Below are 21854 nucleotides of genomic sequence, written 5' to 3'. Positions count from 1 at the left end.
TACAACACTTGGACAATCTAAAATACTGTAAGTGCTATTATTGTTATTTTTACTACAGAAGCTAAGATTGCTCTTCTAAATAGATAAATTGGAGTTTTCTCTTCATAGCCTTTTATTAACATTGGTCTATGTGAAATTTTTATGAAAAAGAATGAATGATATGGTACATCTATCAACACAGTAATGAAAGCATTCACAATTAGACTCTGCACTTTATATAGTCTTGGAGGAAAGGAATTTTTGAGTCAGCATATGGTACCATTAAACATATTTAAAAGTAGTTTAATAATAGTCTTTTCACATCCTTTTAGTGCATGTTGATTCTTACTTTAAGAATAAAAAAGCAAATCACTCTTGGCGGTTGAGTGCACTGTGTTCATGCTAGTCTGCAACTCTAAGTATTACAATCAGGAGGGTGAACAAAACATGACCATGAGAATGGGCATCATAATTGTGGAGTGATACTGCTGGTGCACATTTTCGAAGAACACGAATTAGGCGTGTGACAGGTGTAAGCACCCAGAACCTCAGCACATGGCTTCCCCTCAGACATGTGAATTTGATGATACCTTTGGTGTCTCTTCTAACCCATAATTTTCAAGGCAGCAAAATATTGGTGTTCATAGTGTACAGTCTCAGCTGTTGTTCCTTTGGAGTGAATGGGAATATCTTAAGACTGTATCTTGTCACAGTCAATTTTAAGCGCTTGAACAGCTTCAAGAAAACACTTTGTTCCCAGTTAGCAACTAATTTAATATGGAAAAGTTTTGCAGCTGTCATATGGCCAGGCTGAAAATGCTGCGCTGTGGGCTACAGAAGGTTACTTATACTGGAAGCTGATGCACTTGGTACTCCCATTGAGGACAAGCCTTCTGGTCATTTAATAAAGTATCAGTAGTATTGTTAATACATCTCTATCCTTTCTGGGAGGAGAAAGGCCACTGTGGTTAGGTTTAGGTAATGAGGATAAACACGATGCTAAGGGTGCTGTGATTTTGTCTGATCAGGCTGGGATTACTGCAGGCAGATGACAGCACTTCTTAGAAGGAGGAATTCAAAAGACAGGATCTGGCAGCTGAACTTCCTGGGTTCCTTGAAAACCTAATCTCAAAATCTTGTTAAATGAAACTGAATTTCCTGTTTCCTATTAAGTYGAGTGAATGATTATGTGGGAAGTTGTTCTGGGAGATCTATAAATATASAGCATAAATTAAATTAAGTTTTATGTCTGCTTAATATTCATTTATTTTGCTGAGCAGGATTTAGAATCGACTTCTAACAACATATAAACATAATATGAATACCTCTAGAGGTATTCACTGAAGCTAGCTAGCTTTAGACAATGTCATGTGAAACAAAACATCAGTCTGGAAGTGGTAGAATGGTAAGCAAAGATGGTGACATTTTCAGGAAATGGGACTCATTAAAGCAACTTTATGTTGAGTTTCATTTGAGAATTAAAGTGATTATTTTCTTTGCTGACTCTAATAGATATTAGACTCTATCATGTGCTCTTTCTCCTGTTGTTCACTTTTCCTGAGGTAGACAGAAAGAAAAAATTATAGCGTTTGAAGCAGTTGCTTTTTCTTGATTATTCTAACTTAAGTAGTGACATGCCTGATAGTACCAAAAATTGTCAGTGTCTCCCATATTACCTTACAGTGATCAATATTAAAAATAGTGTAACTTTTCCTGATCATCTGAGCTTCTGGGACATTCAGAATAAGATAATGTATACACATTTACAGCATCTATGCACAACAAGTCTGCAAAACTAGTATGAAGTAACACAGTTTTGTGTCTTATTTTGAATGTCTGTATTTGCATATCATTTTAATTAATTTCCTTTCAAAAGGAAGAAATTAGTTTTAATGAATTTTTGCTTTACAGAGAGTCAAACTGTACAGACTAAAACTGCACAATTTGTTCCTATAGTTTGTCAGCCTACATTCCTTGCATGGTTTCAGTTTTCTATGACTTTATACTTCACAGCTAGTTCCAAGTTGTTTCACAGTGTTACTGTGTGCTGTTATGTATCTGCCAAGTTTTACCCCAAAGGTATTTGCATTTCTGTACTGAGTGAAATTCCTCCTGTACAATAGGTGATTTGCAAGGTACTTTGTGATATTTGGTGATAAAAGGTGCTATGTAAATTATCTTTACTACCATATGGCCTGTTCCTTTTCCCAATTCAAATCCACTGGGAGAAATCTCTCATCAGCATCAACAGAAGCACATCTGGTCCACCCACAGGCTATGACAGAGTATTCTTTTGTTTGATTAGTCCTTCTATAAAAGTTCAAATGTGTTAGACAYAAGAAAAACCAAAGCCTCTCAAAAATGAAAAACACTAAGCAGTGTGTTTGAGGTATGCCAAAAGCTGCTCTCAGTACAGGCAAGTATAACAGATCTTAAATTAGCTGGGCCTGAGTGAAAATCGCTTGTAAGCAGTACTACTTACAAACCATCTGGGCTTTCAGGTCAGTAGCTTGCTGCAGAAACACTCTAGTCCCTGCRTATTTAAGCACAGCATATTTGATGTTGCTAAGTTGTCCTTTCCTCCTGCCAGTGGGCAGATACCAAAGTGGATGATGACTATTGCTGCAGCCATGTTCTGTGCTGCTTTCAGAGAAGGAAAACAAGTTGTCTTGCCAGTGGGCTGTGCTGATTGTCATGGCTGCAATGCAGGCAGAGTTTCCTTCTACTGCTTGCTGAAAAGCACGCTAGGTTTGTGTCGGTGATTCTTTCCATTGCAGCCTCTTGTAATCTGTAAACATTTTCAAAATAAAAATGACAATACCAGTGAGAATGAACTTTGACAGCAGTAAAATGAAATATGTGGAAAGGAGCACTCAATCTGCAAAAGCTGAAAGAAAATCTAATTCCGCCTCCAGTCCTGCAAGATATGGTATTGGACCAAGGACTCTCAGTACACACAGCAACAATGTACAGTGTAATTCATGTGCTGTGAGAAGAATCCCTTCTGCTGCATTCAATAGTAATACTCCAGGGTTTTCTCCATCTGTTGTCATGTATGCTTAAAGAGTAATCTCTTTGAGTCAGGAAGGCACTTTATTATTTCATATATTTACTGTGCCTTGCACAGTCAGACCCCTGTCAGGGGCTAAATAATCACTGCTGTAGTAAAGTAGTGATTTTTCTTATCCCTTGGAGACATCTCAGGAATGAAGGAATAGTGATGTCACTCTTAAGTTTACCAGCTACTTAAAAATAGCTGTATTTTTTAATATCAGAATGCTGGTATAAAAGTTACCTCATTATTGTAGGGAAGGTCTAGATTTTCAGGTAATACAGCTTGTAGATGTCTAATGATAAATGAAAGCACAAATGTACCAAACAGCAACATAAGAAGAGACTATCTGTACTGGTAGAAATAGTAATTGTGGTACCTGTTAAGTTAGAGAGATTAATGATTGGAGCAAACTACCAAAGGAGATGATGGACTGTCCATTGCTTGACTGCTTCAAATCAAGACTGAGTGGTTGTTGGTTATGAAGAAACTCTGTAAGCTTTTAGATATAAAATTAGAGGATTTAATATCCCTTTGTGTTACAAAGGTCCCTTTGTGGATGGTAAGTGTTAACCATATTAAAAGTTTGTCATGGATCAAGGAGTAGGTGCATAAAAGTAGGAGTCTGTCTCTACATGTGTCTCTATGGCATCTTCTAGGCCTTTTTTGGTCATTTGGGAATAGGCGTTTTCCTCCAGAAAAACTTTCAAATGATTCTTTTAAAGATATTTTTTTCATCCTGAATTAAGACAAAACCCTAGCAGTTCACATTCCCTCTCAGGAGGAAAAAATATGGGTTAGGAGAACCAGCTGGAATTTACAGTGCACAGTCAGGTCCTCCTATCCTGCAGTAAATCCAGTAGCAATCTTGAAGTCTTCCGGGCTCCAGGACTATTTTCTGGGTTTAGCAAATGTCAGGGCAAAAGAGATATTAAATAATCTGGCACCACAACCAGCCAGAGTGAAAGGCATTTTTTCCTTAAAAAAGTGTAATGCAAATGGGATGACAGCTCTCTAAAACAAGCCAACAGGTTCTTTGCACCTCTTCTATGAAATGACACAAATGTCTTTCCAGCATCCAGTAGTAATAAGCCATGATAAAAAAACCAAAATTCCTCAGGTAGTGGGGAGCATATGTCCTTCTGTGGGAAATAATTATGCAAACTTTAATATTAAAATGTATGTATTTATCTTTTAGGTCTTCAGAAACAAGAAAGATGACAAATGTGGTTACTTAGGAGATGGAAAACACAACTATGAATATTTCATTCTCTGACTGGGTCATTCAATTTTTGGTCATAATGCTTAAAGCACTTGACTGGAGTCCAAGGACATGGAAAATTCAACCATCCCCACTAAGCATTGCAACAAGATCTCTTCAGTGAGTCTTTTCAGATGCTGAAATTCTGCAGAGAGCAAGATCTCTGCCACAGACCTCAGTCCATAGTGAAAAAGCAAATCAGTGTTATGTGCAAGAAGCAAGGCAGGTTCCTTACTTACAGTTTCTGGTCACTGAGCCAAGTCAGGTAGCCCTCTTAGCCTCCTCTTACCATTCTCTTTTTGAAAGGCAGTGTGATATTTAATTGGATATGGTTTGTTTCTTTCTATGTTGAATACAAATATTAGTGATATGCTTTGTACAGTGTAACATCTTTTGTCTGATGCAGCCTTACAGAATGTGAGCTCAAATAGATTTTCAAAATTTGCACGATTGGAAGTTATTTTATTTTTTCCGTTGTCCAGTCAACTGGTACTCTCTCTCTCTCTCTCTCTCTCTCTCTCACGCGCACACACACACACACACACAGAGGCACACTTACGGTTTGTGCTGTGCTTAATGCTGCGGGAAAATGCGTTAATCATTTTTTGGTTTTGAAACGTGTACTTTGCTTCTTTCCTTTAAGCAGCTTCAATGTTTTGTCTGGGAGTTAGCTAACTTCTGTATCCTGCGCAAGTAAAGCAAGTCCTCTAATGATATCACAGTGGGGTGACTGGAATGCCAAGCAGTTCATCTTTTTGTAGAGTATATTCAGCCATTTAGTGGTTATAGAGAAGTAATCTTTTCTGTAGAATTCTTCACACGTTCTAAGAGATGACTGAAACATCTTTCTCCTTTAGGTCCACTCCCCCTCTCCTCCTCGTTACAGGCTGAGTGAAAGAATTTGTGAACTCACAGGGACTATCCTGCATGATGTTAGTGAAAAGGGACAGATACAAGTGTCACCATGAATTTGCTGCACACTGCTTAGATGAGGGTGACTGACCAGCCTTCAGCAGCAGGAACAGACCAGACCAAAGACACTGGTAATGACCAGCCCTATCCATTAATAAAAGTATCTACTTTCTAATGCCAAAGCTTTTCTATTGTTCAGATGACTTGGTAGAGATGCAATATGGACGTGCAGAGGTGATACCTTGTATCAGTCAGACCAGTTGATTGGAAAAAAGGACAAGCTTTTGGACACAGAAAACCTGTTAGGGACAATGTGTTTCTTTCTCCAGCTGTATCTGTTGATTTGATAAAAGAATTCAGCTCATATGGTCAGCAGAACCACAGATGTGAAGTAGCCTAACTGGGAGCTGTGTGCAAAGGCTTTGCTGCCTTTCTACCATGGCTTCAGCAATGTTTTTGGGGATGAAAGCATCACAGCGTCCAGCTCCTCTACACCAGGTAAAGGAGAGGTGTGACAGAACRAGGCCTTGGAAGTCCCACAGCTCACTAGGTAGAATTTCTTCCATTCTGGGTCCAGCAGAAAGTAACCCTGAGGGTACTCTCAGAGGGATCCTCTCTGTGGCCCAGAGATGGGGTGGAGATGTGTTACCTCTAGGTTACTTCAGGAAGATTGCCCTTGCTTTGTTGGGCTTCTGGCTCTCTGATTCATAGACAGTCTGTGAGTAGGCAGGCCTTGTCTATTTGCCTCTCCCCAAAATGTGCCAAGAAAGAGGCTTATGAGCCAAATGGCCCAACAAAACATTTTAATCATGGCAGTATTTTATAGTCTATAGTATCACAAAAAATAAGACACTTTCTCTCCTTTCAATGTTCTCTCTTCATTTATTTACTTACTTATTTCCACTGTTTAGTTAGAATAGCAACATAGATGTTGTCATTCTCCTGAGTGTACCCTATTTGACACAAACAAGGGTTGCAGAATCAGGTCCTTATTTGAATTATTTAGAGTATAAATTTATATAAATCAGGGGCTAAATCAGTTACAATCAGTAGAGATGTACCAGAATCCTTCTGTGTTGCAATGAAAACAGAGCAAGAACCCTTTTTTTAATTAGATTCTGTAGCACTTACTTGTACCCTTGGCAATTTAACTGAACTTAACTAAACTGAGATCTCATCAGGTTTTTATTATGTGGTTAGAGCATTATTAAAATAAGCTGTCAAATGGCACTGAAAACACAATCGTTTGTATCCCAGTGCATGCAGTTCATAAAAGCATGTAATCCCTGAATGTCTGAGCACAAATTAGTCTGCCTTTGGTTGATATGTAGAGAAAAGGTTGCACTGTGGTAATTCAGAGTCACGGGAAAATTTTCTTTAAACATTCTTGTTTTATTCTGCAGCCAGAAGATCATCTTCATCTGTAATCTACCCCTTCTTATGACATTTTTGATCAGTTAGAGCCATTATGTAACTTTATGTTGCGTAGCCTAGGGCATTTTCACATGCACACAGGTATGCTTCTGCAGGAAAGACCATTCTAATTGTAACTTTAAATTGACAACATAGCAAATTGTTACGTAACTGCAGTAAGATGTCTAATCTTTTGCCCAAAGCTATCACACATGGCTAGATTCTTGCTGAGCGTAAAGCAGTTAAGTTGAAGGCAGTGGAAATTTCACTGATCTATACCAGCTGAGAATCCAGGCCACAGTGCATATAGAAATCATAAATCCTTTTATTTTTTACTCCTTTCTAATATTTCAGTATTTTGTACTTATATATGCCCATAGTTACTCCTGATTTATATATCTGGATGAGATCAGAATAGAGCTCTTCTGCCAAACTGCATATATATGTTTGTTAAAAAGTGACTCCTGCTATTTGCAGCAGGAAGCCAAGGAAGGGTTGAGTATTCATTTGTTTCTTGGACAGATGACAACAGCAGATGCCCCTGAAGAAAAGGAGGGTGAAGAGAGCTCTGGCTGCTGCTGAGACCGTTCTAGCTTATCTCTGGCCTGGTCATTATCRGAGCGTGGGGAGGTGAGTGTGCTCCATTTAGCTTGCTGACCTTGCTATTATTACTGTGACCAGAGGTGCCTGGTGCACAAGGTTGTGTCTTGAGACCTGCTGGAGGCTGAACTGCCTGCAGAATACATTAGCAGCTTGCTAAATAAGGGTTCATACTGAGAAAGTGTTACAGCATTGCTCAGGAAAATGGTTCTGTGACTCTCCTGGAGAACCTGCAGAGTGCTGGTTTGGGACTTGACCCGGGATCTCTACTGTTTGCTTGCAGCCATCTGCCAGGGGTGCAGTGGCCTGGGACCAGGCTCAGCAGCCTGCACAACACTACTCTCCAAGAAGCTGCAGATCCCACTCTTTCTTCTGGCTCCATCTCTGCCCTCATTTAATCTCCCTTTTAGGTGATTTGGCTATCTCTGCCACACCTGAGAATACCAAAGGAATCATTTTTGTTGATTCACCTGGGTTGATGCAACCATTGTTGCCTCAAAGGCTCAAGTGTGCTAGAGACTGCAGTGCTAGTGTTTCGCAGACCCAAGGGGAGCCGAATGATTCCCCTCCACTCCCTGAGCAGACCTAGTATAGGAAAGAACAGTGAGCTGCATGTAGGGTTCAGGGTCTGCAGCAGCTGAAGTTCAGGGCAAGAGAAATGCTAGTGTGTGAGGTGGCTGGGGAGCTCCTGAATACATGGAAGTGACTTCAGCTGGAATGAGATGAAGGAATTGAGTTTGCACTACAGGTATGTCAAAGAAAGTCTAAACAAGGCTGGATAATTTGAAGAGATGTAAATTAGGATTTGAGTGTATTGATAGTGTCTTATTTTGTAACTCTGAGAGGAGTCATTCAGTGAGAGTAAAGTAGTAGCAATTAAATGAGTGGCAAATACTAGCATTTTGAAGGCCTCTAAGTCTGCCTTTATCCTTGCTACTTTTTCAGCTAAAGTACTCTTTCCACTACCAAGCTGTAGCCCATAGCAGTTCTGCAATCTTTGATCATTTTACATGTAAAGGAGAAGAATTTATCTCATCTGTAAATAAACAAATAAACTTTCTATCCCCCCCGTGGATAATATCATATCCTGGGCCTTTACTAAAACACCCACAAATAATGAACATCTTATGTTTATTTTTATATATATATATATATATATATATATATATATATGTATTTACTAGCCAGTCTCATTTGATTATGAGTATTAAATATCCATCTAGAATAAAAAGGATATTTCTTGCAAGCAGCATTGTTGCTTCTTAGGTAACGTTCAAAATGAGAGCATGTGAAAGTAATGCAGGTGTTTTGTTAATTTTTGGCAGACAAAATACATAGCTTTTTGTGGTATAATATTAACGTATTCTTTGTGTTATTACTTCATTATATTCTCCCTGGAGCAAGTAATATTCGTATTATTTCTTGCAAATAGCTATATATGACATTTAGTTTGTTTTGGAATGGCATTTTACCCATTTGCCTTTCTGAAATCAACAAACCTGTGGCATACGCTCCCACAAGGGGGCAGGACGAGATAAAAATTTCAGAGTCATTAAGAAGGAAGAAAACCCAACAGCCCTGCTTTTATTTATTTTTCAGCTTCTATAAAACTACAGCCTCTGCAGCAGTATGTCTGATTGAAAGTGAATTTCCTGGGCTTAGTTTGTTGCTGTTGTCTGTAAACAATGATTGGCTTCCAGTTCACTGAATATATGTATTGCATGTAGATGTGTGTCTGAGATACTGTATGTCCCCACACACAAGCCATATGATTTATTTGAACAAGCATTTTATTATTATACAAATCTACATAAAAAATTTGTGCATTTCCCATCTTGTAAAAAAAAAAAAAGTGATGTATTACGTCCTCTCTGCAGCATGTTAGCTATTATTTTTCCTGACCATACTTCAAAAATAAAAGGGAAATTCAGTCCTAGATACTACAATTCAAGATTGCAGCATTACATTGTCCTTTGTAAAAAAACAGTAGTAGGAGCCTGAGGCTTATGCCATACCCAATTACAGAAGGACTGTGACATCTTAAGTGTTTCTTGTGTCTTGGAATAATGTAGAAAGACAACTACTTTCTAAGATACGGCAATGACCTGCTTGTACAATGACAAAAAGAAGACACCTAACTGAAGACTATTTAGCCCAATTATCAGGCAAATAGCTGTGAGGTGGAAAAAACTATTGCAGAAACTAGGTTTGTGTTGTAAAAATAATACTGTTCATAAAATCGACTTCCAAATTGACAGCTGAGGTATGAAACCAGTGGCTGTTACCTGCGAGTAGCAGCAGAAATCAGTGGCTGTAACCTGTGGGTATCTGGATGTTATTGCTTACGGCCATGATTTTACATGTATGCTACCAAAGACACAAAAATTACCAGGTATTAGTAAGCAYGGTGAGAACAGCTGAGTTTTCTTTCACGGTAGCATGAGAAATTGTCCTGCTTTTTTGCTTTGGCAGTGAAAATGGAACTGGAAGTTGTCAGTACAAGATTTCCCAAGTATAGGGGATGAGTTTCTGCAACTACCAGCAAAGAAAGGCCCCTCATAAGAAAGAGGGTCAGTTAAGACCTGTAGTTAAAGACTGCACTCTTGACACAGAGTATCTCTTGAGTTTTGTTTTTAATTTAGACTTTATGCTTCAGTAATGCATTTGGCTTAAGAGAGAASATATTCAGACAGGTCAGTTATGTCAAACAGGGAGTTAGAGTGGTTGAAAACAGATGGGGAAGATGTGAATGCTTAGAGGAGTAAACAGTGGCACAGAAGCCGGGTATATACTGGGTGTGAACCTTGGGGTGGCTGTCCACACCGGCAAAGCTTAGACCAGCACTTTCGTGTGGTAGTGGGCGGTACTGGAGAACATATGTAGCTCAGAAGACAAGTAGCGGCTCCGAGTCATGGTGCAATGATTGTTTGTGGTGATCTGCCTATTCTTTCCACAGCTGACAGAGATCGCTAACATGTTTCTCCTGCATCCTTGGAGTTTCTTCCCATAAAAAATGAGAAATAYAGGCGAAAAAAAATCCAGACTCGGGGTGCTTTGGAATCTGTATGTGTGAGAAATTACAGTTTGTGCATGCCCATAGACTCTGTAATGCAGGTTGGAAGGGATCCCGGGATCCAGTTCCACCCCCTTCTCAGAGCAGGATCCATCCTGAGTTCACACCAGGCTTCTCAGCGTTTTGAAGGACTCTTAAGGGTGGAGACTCCTTAGCCTCCCTGGGCAGCCTGTTCTACTGCTTCGCTGTCCTCAGTGGAGAAAATCATTTTCCTAACRTCAGGCCAGAACCTTCCATTTTAGTTTGTACCTTTTGTCTCTCCTTCTCCTGCCAGGCATCTCTGGAGAGTTTTATCTTCCCGATAGCCCTGTACTGAAGGGCTGCTGCTAAGTCACCCTAAACCTTCTCTGTCAGTACTGTAGAGGAGAATATTTGTGTTCGTACTTTTTTTTTTTCACCTGGACTGTGATGCTTTTATGACTGTGATAACATCTTTAGTTATTTTCTATGTATTTTGATGGAATCTAAGCTAGTCTTAAAGGTTATGGTTCAGATTATGGTCACTTCCCCTTRAAGATTTGACTAACCTTTTTTTGGTCAGAATTTGCTTCTATAAAACAGAATTAAAAATTGAGTTTTCTAAAAATGATTTTATCTCTCTTTTGCCAATAAAATGGAGATATAAATAGGTTTTATTTCTATCACGTCAAGAAGTTTAAGCAGTTTTTATATTRCCATTTTAAAACTTAGTCAGAAATCACTTGTATTTAAGAGCAGAAAAGTAGACACTTGTATGAAAAATCTCTAGTCTGATAGGAAAAGGGAAGAAAAMTAACTCTTAGATTTAATGTATTGAAAATATTCTGGTCTTATAAATAGACTGRGAATGAAATGTTTGATTGTTATTACTGGCTGCATTCATTCATGAAACATCATATGTCAGGCCCCCCCCCATGAGATTAAAAACATTAAGATTCTCTTCATTTTTGCTTATAGTTGCATTTGTTCATATTTTAAGCTTTCCTCAGCAGCTACTAAAGTCAAAAACTTATTAAAAGAAATTAAATCCAAGATTTGTCACAGAAGTACTTGTCAGCATCCTTAACTGGGGTCTCTGAACTGCGGCTTTCTCCAGATTTTGTGCTGCTTCAGCAACCGAAAGGGGCCGCAGCAGGGTGGGGGAACCTCYGTCGGAGCCCTTTCCCTCAGCGGGAACGGGATAGCAAGGAGCAGGTGAAGGCCTGGGGTAAGCTAAACAGTGAAAAAAAAATCAATAAAGGGAAAAATTTCCTCAGGTATGTTAGAATGAGAGTAACATCCGCAGGTGTGAACAGCTACACAAGGCTTGCACTAATTTTTGCCTCCACAGAACAATTCAGAAAGTGCCTTTGCAGGAGTTTCCCAGTTGGCTGAAACTGAAATTCAGAAAGTTTTCGGCTAAAAACATTTGGCTGAAGACTAAAATGCGGAGTTTATAAAGCAGCCCCAGGGACCGTTTGGTCGTTCGCTCTCCCGGGCCGCGTGGAGCCGCGGCCGCGGCAGCGAGGGGCTCGCGGCAGCGAGGGGCTCGCGGCAGCGAGGGGCTCGCGGCAGCGAGGGGCTCGCGGCAGCGAGGGGCTCGCGGCAGCGNTCGCTCTCCCGGGCCGCGTGGAGCCGCGGCCGCGGCAGCGAGGGGCTCGCGGCAGCGAGGGGCTCGCGGCAGCGAGGGGCTCCCACCGCCGGCCGCGCAGTGGGGCGAGCGCGGCTCCCGCCGGCGGCCTCTTGCCAAAGCAACGCTCCTGAGGCTGGTCTGTTCGCGTTTCGCCCCCAAAAGTAAAGGTCTTGAGTTTTGGGGTGTTCGGATATTTCCTTTTTAGGTAAGAAAAATTTCCATGGAAAGATTTAACTAAAATGTTAATGAGGGAGAAATTTGGGGGGAGGGGGAGATGAAGGGGAGGAGGGTTGTGACAGCTTGTTGGTAAGTGGGGCTATATACTGGTTAACGGGAAATTTTGTCGCSGGCCTAGGTGCAAAACGGGAGTCGGCGCCGGTGGTTGGCGCCGGCGAGGGGCAGGCCGGGTGAGCCGCGGGGCACGCGGCAGCCTCGCGCCCCGGAGGAGGCCAGCCGGCCAGCTCCTTGGTGCCCCCCCGGATTTCGTTACTGAGGACTAACGAWTTAACCTCAGAGCGGTTAACTGGGTAGCTATTTCAGTGGTAAGTTACTGATTTTAGATTAATTAAACCACTTTAAGTTTTGGTCTGTGAGGCTATTCTTTGCCTTCTAAGATCATTTACATTTGTGCAAATTTAAGAGTATAATAGGAAAATTTGTAAGAATAAAATCATTGCCATTTAGCTTTAGTAGCATTTATATTAAATTTGTTTTGCTGGAAATGGTGTGTGAGATACTGGGCAAAAGAGACTCAAAACATTTTCAAATAGATTCGCTTCAGAAAATCCTGACTTGTTTGAAACACAATAAAACTCATAACAGATTTCATTAGTAATCCAAAGTGCAGCTTTAGGTTTTTTACTTGGTTATTATGGATTTCACATGTTGACTTGGTAACGGTCTGTGAGTGTTTAACTGGGTTTGTGTTTGCATGATGCAGTTCTTTCTGTGAGCAGCTTTTCTTGTGTGTTSCACAGGGGTGCCTGCGTTTTCTGAAAGCACATGTACATAAAATCCAACCTTAAAATTGTTTACAGAAAGCAAAACAAATGCAGCCAATGGCTATTAATTAAAAAGACATTGTAGGATTCAGAAAAATCTTTCACAGAATTTGAGTTCAAAATGATGTGGTTACTAAACAAAGAGCAAGGATTTTTTAGCATAGGGCAATTGCATGTGTGTCTATAAAAGCCCCTTGATATATCTAATTGGCCTCCATTCCACATCAAATAATAAGCTAAACCAGATAGTRTATGAACTGGAGTCTTGTAAATATTTACATGCTGGACAAATATAGTTCTGTTGTGTGATAATGAAATATCTTAATACAGCTAAAGCATGCTTAGATGATAATGTAAGTCCAAACTCCAAATTATAAAGCTAAATCAGATTCTTGTTAGTGGAATAAATCTGAGGGGTTACCCTGGATACAACAGAGATTAGAACCTGCRTCAGATTCAGTTATAAATAAAATCAAGAGAATACAGAATACATGCATGCCGTTGACATAACGGCATTGCATTCCTGGGGGTGTACATTTCACTGACCAAAACTGCATTTTCTGGGTTTCTGGGAACTTTCTTTTGAACAGACACAGCTTATTGGCTGAGAGCAGGTATGCAGAATTTTAAAAACAGACTATCTCGTTTTTCTAATAGTTTTTGAAGTCTGATAAATGTCACAATTTTAAATTCTGARTGTGATTCTGGAAGTTATTTCTTTTGCTATCCTTCATAAGTTCTCTTATTGGATGATTTTTCCAGTTATTAAATGAATGTGTCTCATGAGCATTCAGCTGTAAATGTTAAGTAAATCAAAGGATTGTCTTTCTTCTGAAAACTGTCAGAAAGAAATGGGAATGCATTTGATTTTCACAATTGAGTAGAAGTATACATATTTTTTATTTTTACTGTTACTTAATCCACGTATTCTTGATTTTTTAAAAAATTATTTTCTTTTAATACCTGGACCGTATTTCCTAAGGAGGCTATATTACTCATTTGTTAAKTCAAAATGATTGATAGAGGAAACAAGGGGTTGAATGTTAGGGTACRTAACTATAGTGGTAGGAGGATCAGGGTAAATTAAGTATATGTTGTTGTTATGGGTGGTTGTTCCCAATGAGCAAATTAAGAAATAGTTATGCATCCTTTTTGCTCTCCTGTGACTGCTTCCAGGAATGRAAGAGGTGAAAGGTGCTGAGTCCATCTCTTTGCACAGAGGTGATTGCAAAAACATGATCTAGCTTCACTTATGTTGCCTAGATAAAATTATGATTAATGTGTCATCAATGCAATTGGCTTCTTTTTCTAAAGGAAGACATAATAAGGGATTTCAAATTAGTGAAGTTGGTAACTTTAGGAAGCAAATTTAGGCAGCAAATGGTAACTTTAGGAAGAAAATATTCTTCCTAAATAAATAAATAGTAAACTAAGTAAAATCTGAGACTGGCAGTATAAAATATGTCTTTGATTGAATGGTGATTATGTCAGTTAATTCAAATTTTCTTCAAAGCCGTTCATATTTGTACTGCRTTTTCTTYTGGGATATCCTGAGKATCTCAAGAGTGCTAGAAACATTAATTAATTAACCTTCTTGATAATTCTGTGAGGGAAGATTGGTAAGTATTATATGATACTTATTTTAGAATGATAAAACAAGGAACAGAATTGAATAATATGCAGAATKTTAAATAATATGTTAGTACCTGAACCAGTTACACTGTGAATTCTGATGAGCAGAGTTGGGACCTGAAAACAGTCGAAAAAAATAACCACCTTCAGGATATCTTATATTGAGAACAAATCATTTTCTAATCTTGAAACTCTTGTTTGTTTAACTACTGGACCTGAGAACTGTCAAACATGTTAGGTGAATAGTAATCTCTGGACTTCAATAGCTATAGGAAAAGATGTAATTACCGGTTGTTTATTATGATGAATTATCTTCTATTTGATATTTTTTGAACTACTTTGGTTAAATAAATTCCAGGAGATCTTGGCTTTTTCAAGTATTTTTCTAAAATTTCTAATACAAAGAAAAGCCTGAAAATATGCAATGAGTTTAGTTTATGGCTTATGTATTAATAGGTAATCTTTTCTTAAAGAAGCCTTGTTTGCTTTAGCAGAGTGGCTTGTGGAAACCTGAGTCATTGTTTTGGTGCCATCRTGTTGGTACTACTGTGAAGCATAGGAATTTTTGCTGAAGTGAGGGTGATGTTTTCTACTGTGGATCACAAAAAAGAGATTGAAATGCTGGTAAAGCTGTAGAGGATGATGTGGAATATACTGTATTTTAATACAGAAAAAACCTTAGAGCCAGCATTTGAAACTCATGTGAGAATATTTTAGATCCTGCAAGAGAAGCATGGAAGGGAGAAGGAGCTACAGAAATTCCTGTAACACGTATGAGGGTGATTATTTAAATGCATTGTCGTGTTCAGTGACAACTATTATTATGCTGAAAAGTAACAAGCAAAGCAGCGGYTGTGGTTATTTTTCCTTCGGAGCTTGTGCTGGCAGGTTTGCCCTGATGCTTTGATGGAGCTGCCGTGTCTGCTGCGCCGCAGGCAGCCGAGCGGGAGCTGGAGCGGGAGCGGGAGCGGAGGCAGCCCCGCGCCCGGCCCGCCGCGGCGGGGGGAGGCTGCTGCACCTCCCGGCCCTTGGCGCGATGCCGCCGCTGCGGGAGGGGGCCGGGCACAGCCACCTGCGTCTGCGAGGCGTCCAGATCCTCTCCTAGCTATTGCCCGCACTGCGGGCGCTGCCTTTGCCTGCGCGGAGGGGAAGGGGCTGGAGGTTAGCTGACTTCTGCTGTGTTGTAAATGCAGATCCAGGCCCAAAGAGCTGCAGGTTTCATGTGCTCGCGTGGTGCTGGGCTGCAGGGCATCCCGCAGCGTCCAGGGCTTCCCTTGGGCAGCTCGGGGGGTTATTTCAGGGCCCTGTGGCTTCAATTTCACATGCTTCTATTCTGCTGTTCTGCCTCCTGAAGGTATAAATTAGATTGTTTTCATTAAAGACCTCATGTATACAAGTAGTTCCAGCTCAGCGCCCTGAGGAATGAGGCACAAACCTTCCCTGGGTGACGAAAGTGCAGTGTAGGTGCAACGTGCTCTTCCCTCCGGGGAAATGGGCATGCAGGGTATGAYGATAATCCCAAAATAGATACATATGTGTTGTGGAGTTGGAATCTCCTTCATATATTCCTATATCTTTTATTTCTTCAATAACTTCAGTTTTATGTGGTAAGGTATTTTATAAAATAAATATGTTTAATGTTGGTTTATCTGAAAGAATGGAGGGAAGAAAAGACAAGACATAAATCTAACAGAAGTGCTGTAGATATCTTCTTGGCTTGCAGATATCCTCTTCAGCGCTGTTTCCATGGAAATTATTTATAGTGCCTAGAGGGAGTGAAGTGCAGGTCACAGATCCGCAGAGCTGCGGTAGGCTTGCAGCCCAGCTAGGCAGAAACCGGCAACAACAAATGGGAACGGCTTTGAATGGAGCTGTTCTGCTTTCAGAGGAAAATGTAATCTCTTATAAAAATGTGCCTTTGAAAGGAAAATATTAATCTGTCTGGCAGTTTGGGACAAAATTGGAACCAAGAGCTGTCAGTTTTCATAATGAGAACAGCTTCTAGCTCTCTTCCCCCTGTCCCTTCTTACTGCTTGAAGTCATTAAGGATCTCATCACCTTTTATTAGAGCAGAATTATAAGTACCATTTTGGATAATCACTGTATATTCTGGTTTGGCTAATTATTTTAGCTCATGAATGTCTACCCRGGATATGCTGAAATGGAGCACATGAAACAAATCTGTCAAATGCCATAGATACTGCCAGTCGTCAAGGAGCATCCTGCGTTTTATAATCTGTAAAAATATTCTATACATATTTTAGATAGCATATGTAAAAAATATATTTGTATATATATTTATGTATGTATATATTATGTGCATRTATCTGGTCTCCAAAAGTTACGAAAATACAATATGCAGCAATTTCTGTGAGAGCCTTCCATCGACATGAATATATGAAGACTTTGTAAAGAAGGATGAACAGATAAGTGGACTATATTTGAATTAGAGTATGTCTTTCATTTGTCACAAATTKTTTGGCAATATTAGTACAATATTAAGGAGTTTCTTACTTTTTTCTGCCAAGAAAAAAATGTTACAGGCATTTTATTCGTAATATGTATATAAATACTGTGTAGCTTGCYCTGAAGACAGTGATATAAACCCCTACTCATTGCATTGGAATAGGATTGTGACTGTGGTATTGAGCACCTTTATTGATTTGCAGTGATAATCTGTAAAATAAGATGTATCTAGCTGTGGCATGTTTGTTATTAGTTCTCCTATACATGTCAAAAAAAGAAAAAAAAAGAAGAAAAAAAGAAATTTAATTAGGGAAATTGTAAGACCAAGGCAGGGGTCCTTCCAAGGCTGGTTATTTCAGCCATTTATAGTTAGTTTTCTGTAGGCCAGGTCTGCATGACTRTATTTTTTGTCTGTGATTGCCACAGCATGAATTTGTGTTGGTCTATAATGAGAAATTTTAAGTTTAAATTTTAACAAATTTCTTTAGGTTTCAAAGAGTCTTATTCTGATCATTAACTGTGTTTCTAAGAAAGACTCTTTGTTTCTTAATTTCTTTTTACCTAGTGTCCTACAGAATAGTGAATGCCTCCTGACACCCTTTCATAGATTAGGTTATGYTGTGGAGTTACCTATAGCCTATGCAGGCTGTCTGCGAACCAGATACTGGGGAGGTAAATACAGTATAAGAGTACATGATCAGGCACCGTTTTCTCCATTCTCTTGAAGAAATGCAGGGTGACAGTAAGTCACTTCAGTATGACTCCATCTGTATTCTAGGAGAAGAGTATTTGCAGGAGAAAGATAGTGAAATGAAATGGCCTAATGGTAATTTTTTGTTAGAATATTTAATATTTACATAGAGACTGTTTATTTCTGATTTKATTTGCTCTCATTAATCTCTGTCTTCTTGTAGATGTTATTGTACAATGCATTTCCAATAGCATTTCAAAATGTAAATGAAGAGTGAATATAAGTAACCTCCTTGAAGTGTTTAACCTACAACTCTACACATATAAGCCCAATTTAATTTGTTCTAGCTACAAGTCTTGACATTAGGTCTTTCTTACAGCTATTTTGATATTTAGTGCCTGAAAAAAATCTGCCTACTGTAAAGTGGTGTRTTTTTCTGTAACTTCTTAGCCAAAAGAACTGTGAACATTTGGAGAGATTGAAGAGGTGTATGGATTCTGCTCTCTTTCTCATAGTGATGCATCTCTTGATTTACAGCTTTGGCACTAAAACCAGAATTAGACAGACTTGGACAATGTAATAGAGAATATGCTTATTAAGACTGCAGACAGCATCATGTTGGGAAAGACTTCAAGGATGTTGGAAGACAGTAAGAATTAAAGATGATCTTGGCAAATTGGAGATTATCTGAAAACRAAAAAAGGAGGTAGTTCAGTAAGAACAAATGCAAATGCTACACTTAGGCAAGACTGATCATCTTTACAGATACGGRATATAGAACAAATGGTAGGTAGAAACAGACGTGTAATGTGTTTTAAAGGTCTCAGGAACAGRCTTGGCTGTTTGCACTCCCAAACAGAGAAATCTATGTATGCACTTTTTTSAGGCTATATTTTATGAAAGGTGTAGTGTAAGGGGTCTTACACTACACCTTTCAGGTATCTTAGCTGCTTCTCTGGATGTCCAACTGTAGAACATTCCAGGTGTCCAGTAAACTAGATGGTGAACTTGAAAATCTGGGAAAAGCCATGTCTCTCTCAGTCTTCATTTCATAGGGGTGTCTGTGGGTGCCCTTAATGCGTAGGATTTGGAGTCTGAAAGAATGCTTGGCATTGGGTAGTGGATGCTGGGCAGACCTGTTAATGTGGGAAGCCTGTATCATAACACGGCCCTGAGCAGTAGCTTCTTGGAAGAGGGCTTGGGTCAACAGGCAGAGTGAAAACTGAACGTGGGCTTTCATGCAACTCCGAGCTTCCTGACCACAGCTGGGTTTTCTGCTGAATGAGTCTGTCACTATCAAGCAACTCGTGGGATATTTCAGGGATGTACTGATGATCAGAAAGCATTATTAGCTAATTCTAACACATATACTCTCTGATTTGGCACCTTGATCTCYTTTTAAACTTTATACTACTATGARCAGCAAGAATCAATATCMGAGAGGTGCTGCGTGGGGTCTTGARTGTTTCTGTTTTGTCAGCATTAAATAAATCTTTTTTGTTGTTGCACAGACTGAGAAAATACTGATGGTTTTGGAAAATTTTTTCAATGGCTCTGTGAACCTTCCTTATCCTCACTGGTAACAACCTATTTGTTTAGGAATGGATTTCTTGCAGGAGTAAAACTTGCTATGACAACATACCATGTGTGCTGGTTATATCAAACAAGTGAATGATGTGATGTCCTAAATGCACTGACAAGATTGATTGTTGTAGCTGAAGCTTCTTTAGTTTTGGAAATGTTTTTTGATAAAGTTATTTTTTTTTCGTTTTAAATTGTGTAGAAATTAAGATTTTTTTTTTTCTCTCACTGGTCCCTGTCTTGTTCTTCACTTGACTGATGTAGTATGACATGAGCTCACCTAGTCCTTTCTAATCAATGCCCTCCAGGGAACAGAGCGCTGCATTTGTCTTTTTCATCTTTAAAGAATCTGTTAATCCACAAAACTAGTTCCGTGCAAGTGTAGTTGCAAGGTGTCTCTACCTTATTTTCTACTTCCCAGTATCTGTTTTTTTTTTCCCCTTAGAAAGAGAGTCTTCCGATTAGAACTGTGTATCCAACAGTTCAATTAGACAGGCCTCTTTACCACCCAGGTGTAAAAATCCTAGAGGTTTCTGCTGGCTAGAGGTTAAATATTAACCACAACATGGAAATTCAGCACTCACCTCATTAATCTATTTGAAACCATCTGTCATAAAAATATGCAATATGCCACATCACTTTTTTTTTTGTTGTTTTTCCTTTGGTATCTGCCAACTCATTTTTAACCTTTGAGAAATGATGTGCTGTTAAATTCAGTAATTTTGTGGCCATGTTTCTGTCAGTTTGGATATCTTGACTGTTATTTATTATGATAGCTTCCRTTAAAACAGCCTTCATTTAAAATCTTTTCTATGTGGCAGTAAACAAGTCTTCCCTTGGTGTCATCTTTTCTTATTGGGACACACTGTTCTGAACAGCAGTGTGCACAAAACTGTTCTCCCTAGGAGATGCTCTTGGAAAAAAGAACAAAACAAAACTGGCCCATATGCTCCCTTCCTGTGCAAGATGTGTCCAAATTCCCACRTTTTTATCAGGCTGCAATGGTACAGAGAGGGTATGAAATGGAATGAAATACTTTAAAACTGATGGGATCTGGCCATGCATGCTGCGCTGCATTCCTACAGGCGTAGAGTGAAGGTGCAGGGCAACGAGCATCACGAGCCTTTCATGATAGACACGTGGTATATGAGGTCTGGGTATTTAACCATTTTCTATAGTATTACAGTGAGTAAATCCATAGGCCTTTCCAGGACCTCATAGTATTCTGGATTTGATGCAAGGCCTAATCCTTTTCAGAAATTTAGAAGATAATTATTTCATCTGTTCACATTTACGTTGTCATTATGAAGACATATACAAGGTCACTCTTAAAGACTTGCAGTCTTATTTGTATGGGAATTGGAAAAACAGTCAAAATGCCAGAGACACTGTTATGGCTGCCTGAACAGGGCACATTTAAGTATTTTAATATTCCTTCTCTGTATTCATTTATGTTCTTAGATCTGTGCTGATTGCTTTGCACAGCTACTAAAAAGAAATGTTATCCTTTACAACCAGTAAGAAGACCTTCTTCACTTTTCCTGAAGGTATTTCGTTTGTTACTTTTTCTCACTGTATTTTGAAGGTATTTCATGGTAAGAGAAGGCTCACTTCAAAGAGATTCTTAAACTTATGTTCTAAGCAGAACATTAATCAGCAGTATTGTTTTTGCTGCAGGTCTTTATACAAGTCTGTCCAGCACAGTAAAAAATCCTTGTTTCCTTTTGCAGATAGAAAGAAAAATATACTGTTTTTGGCAATATTTTGTCCTCAAATTCCCATTCATATGGTTGCGGTGGGAGTTTAGCTAATTACTTGTTTGTTTTTTTTGATCTACAAGAATCCTGAACATGAGCGGTCAGAACCCAGAATACTTATCCCAAGGGAAGATCTGCAATATACTTTCAAAGGAAGGAAGCAGTATTTTAACCCTATTTGACCTGTTTTGATGATATCTGCATTCTTTCATTTCGATTGTATAGCATCTACACTTGTGTTCCATTATAAATGATAATGCAACAAAGCTGGATAGTTTCTTCTTTATTGTCATGACAATGTTTTGACAGGATGCAGTTTGTTGTTTATCTTGTAAATTGCTAGGAAGTGGTTTTTTAATTGATCCTTGTTTAGCAAACTGGCATTTTAGTTTAGTAGCCAGTGTCTGTTTTCTGTAGAGGCTAAAAAAAGTCAGCTGCTAGAAATTACTGGTTAGCTTTGTGGTTACATGAAAAGAGAAGGAAGAATCTTCCCTGAAGAAAACCTTGCAATGAACTGCATTTTCCTGAGGTGCTAACTGATACTCAGCAGTGGGGAGGGAGGAAAATCAGATGGGCAGTGAAGAGTGTAAGTTCATGCAAACATCTCTACCCRCTCCTGAAAATTTTACCAGCCTAAGCTGCTACTTCAGCTTTTGTTTTCTGTAGCACTGGATAAGCTTAATTTCTTCCATTCTTTTATTTCACTTTATTTCACACTAACAAAAAATGGAGGGTAAATTATTTCTTTTAAACTGGTGAGTAGATGTGTGCTTGTCAGCCGAGTAGAAGAGCACTGCTCATTAGTGAGAATACTTCCAGGCAGAGTTTTACACAGTACTCTGTGT

General features: G+C 39.2%; 1 protein-coding gene across 13 annotated transcripts in view; it reads left to right on the top strand.

The window, feature by feature from the left end:
• FRRS1 (ferric chelate reductase 1) overlaps window positions 1-21854 on the top strand; it is a 166383-nt gene that overhangs the window by 94279 nt on the left and 50250 nt on the right. For 10 of the 13 annotated variants that reach the window (XM_085303640.1, XM_085303639.1, XM_085303638.1 and 7 more), the window contains 3 exons: window positions 4230-4557; window positions 5150-5702; window positions 7140-7247. The gene's annotated coding sequence lies outside the window, so the exon portion shown is untranslated. The remainder of the gene's footprint in view (window positions 1-4229; window positions 4558-5149; window positions 5703-7139; window positions 7248-21854) is intronic. The other 3 variants (XM_085303627.1, XM_085303632.1, XM_085303630.1) reach the window with 3 other exon arrangements.

The sequence above is a fragment of the Rhea americana genome, unplaced genomic scaffold (genome assembly GCF_003343005.1).
Source record: "Rhea americana isolate MKP2758 unplaced genomic scaffold, rheAme1 scaffold_2, whole genome shotgun sequence".
NCBI lineage: Eukaryota > Metazoa > Chordata > Aves > Rheiformes > Rheidae > Rhea > Rhea americana.
Note: the sequence above shows the minus strand (reverse complement) of the source record. Positions and strands in the feature narration are given on the sequence as shown.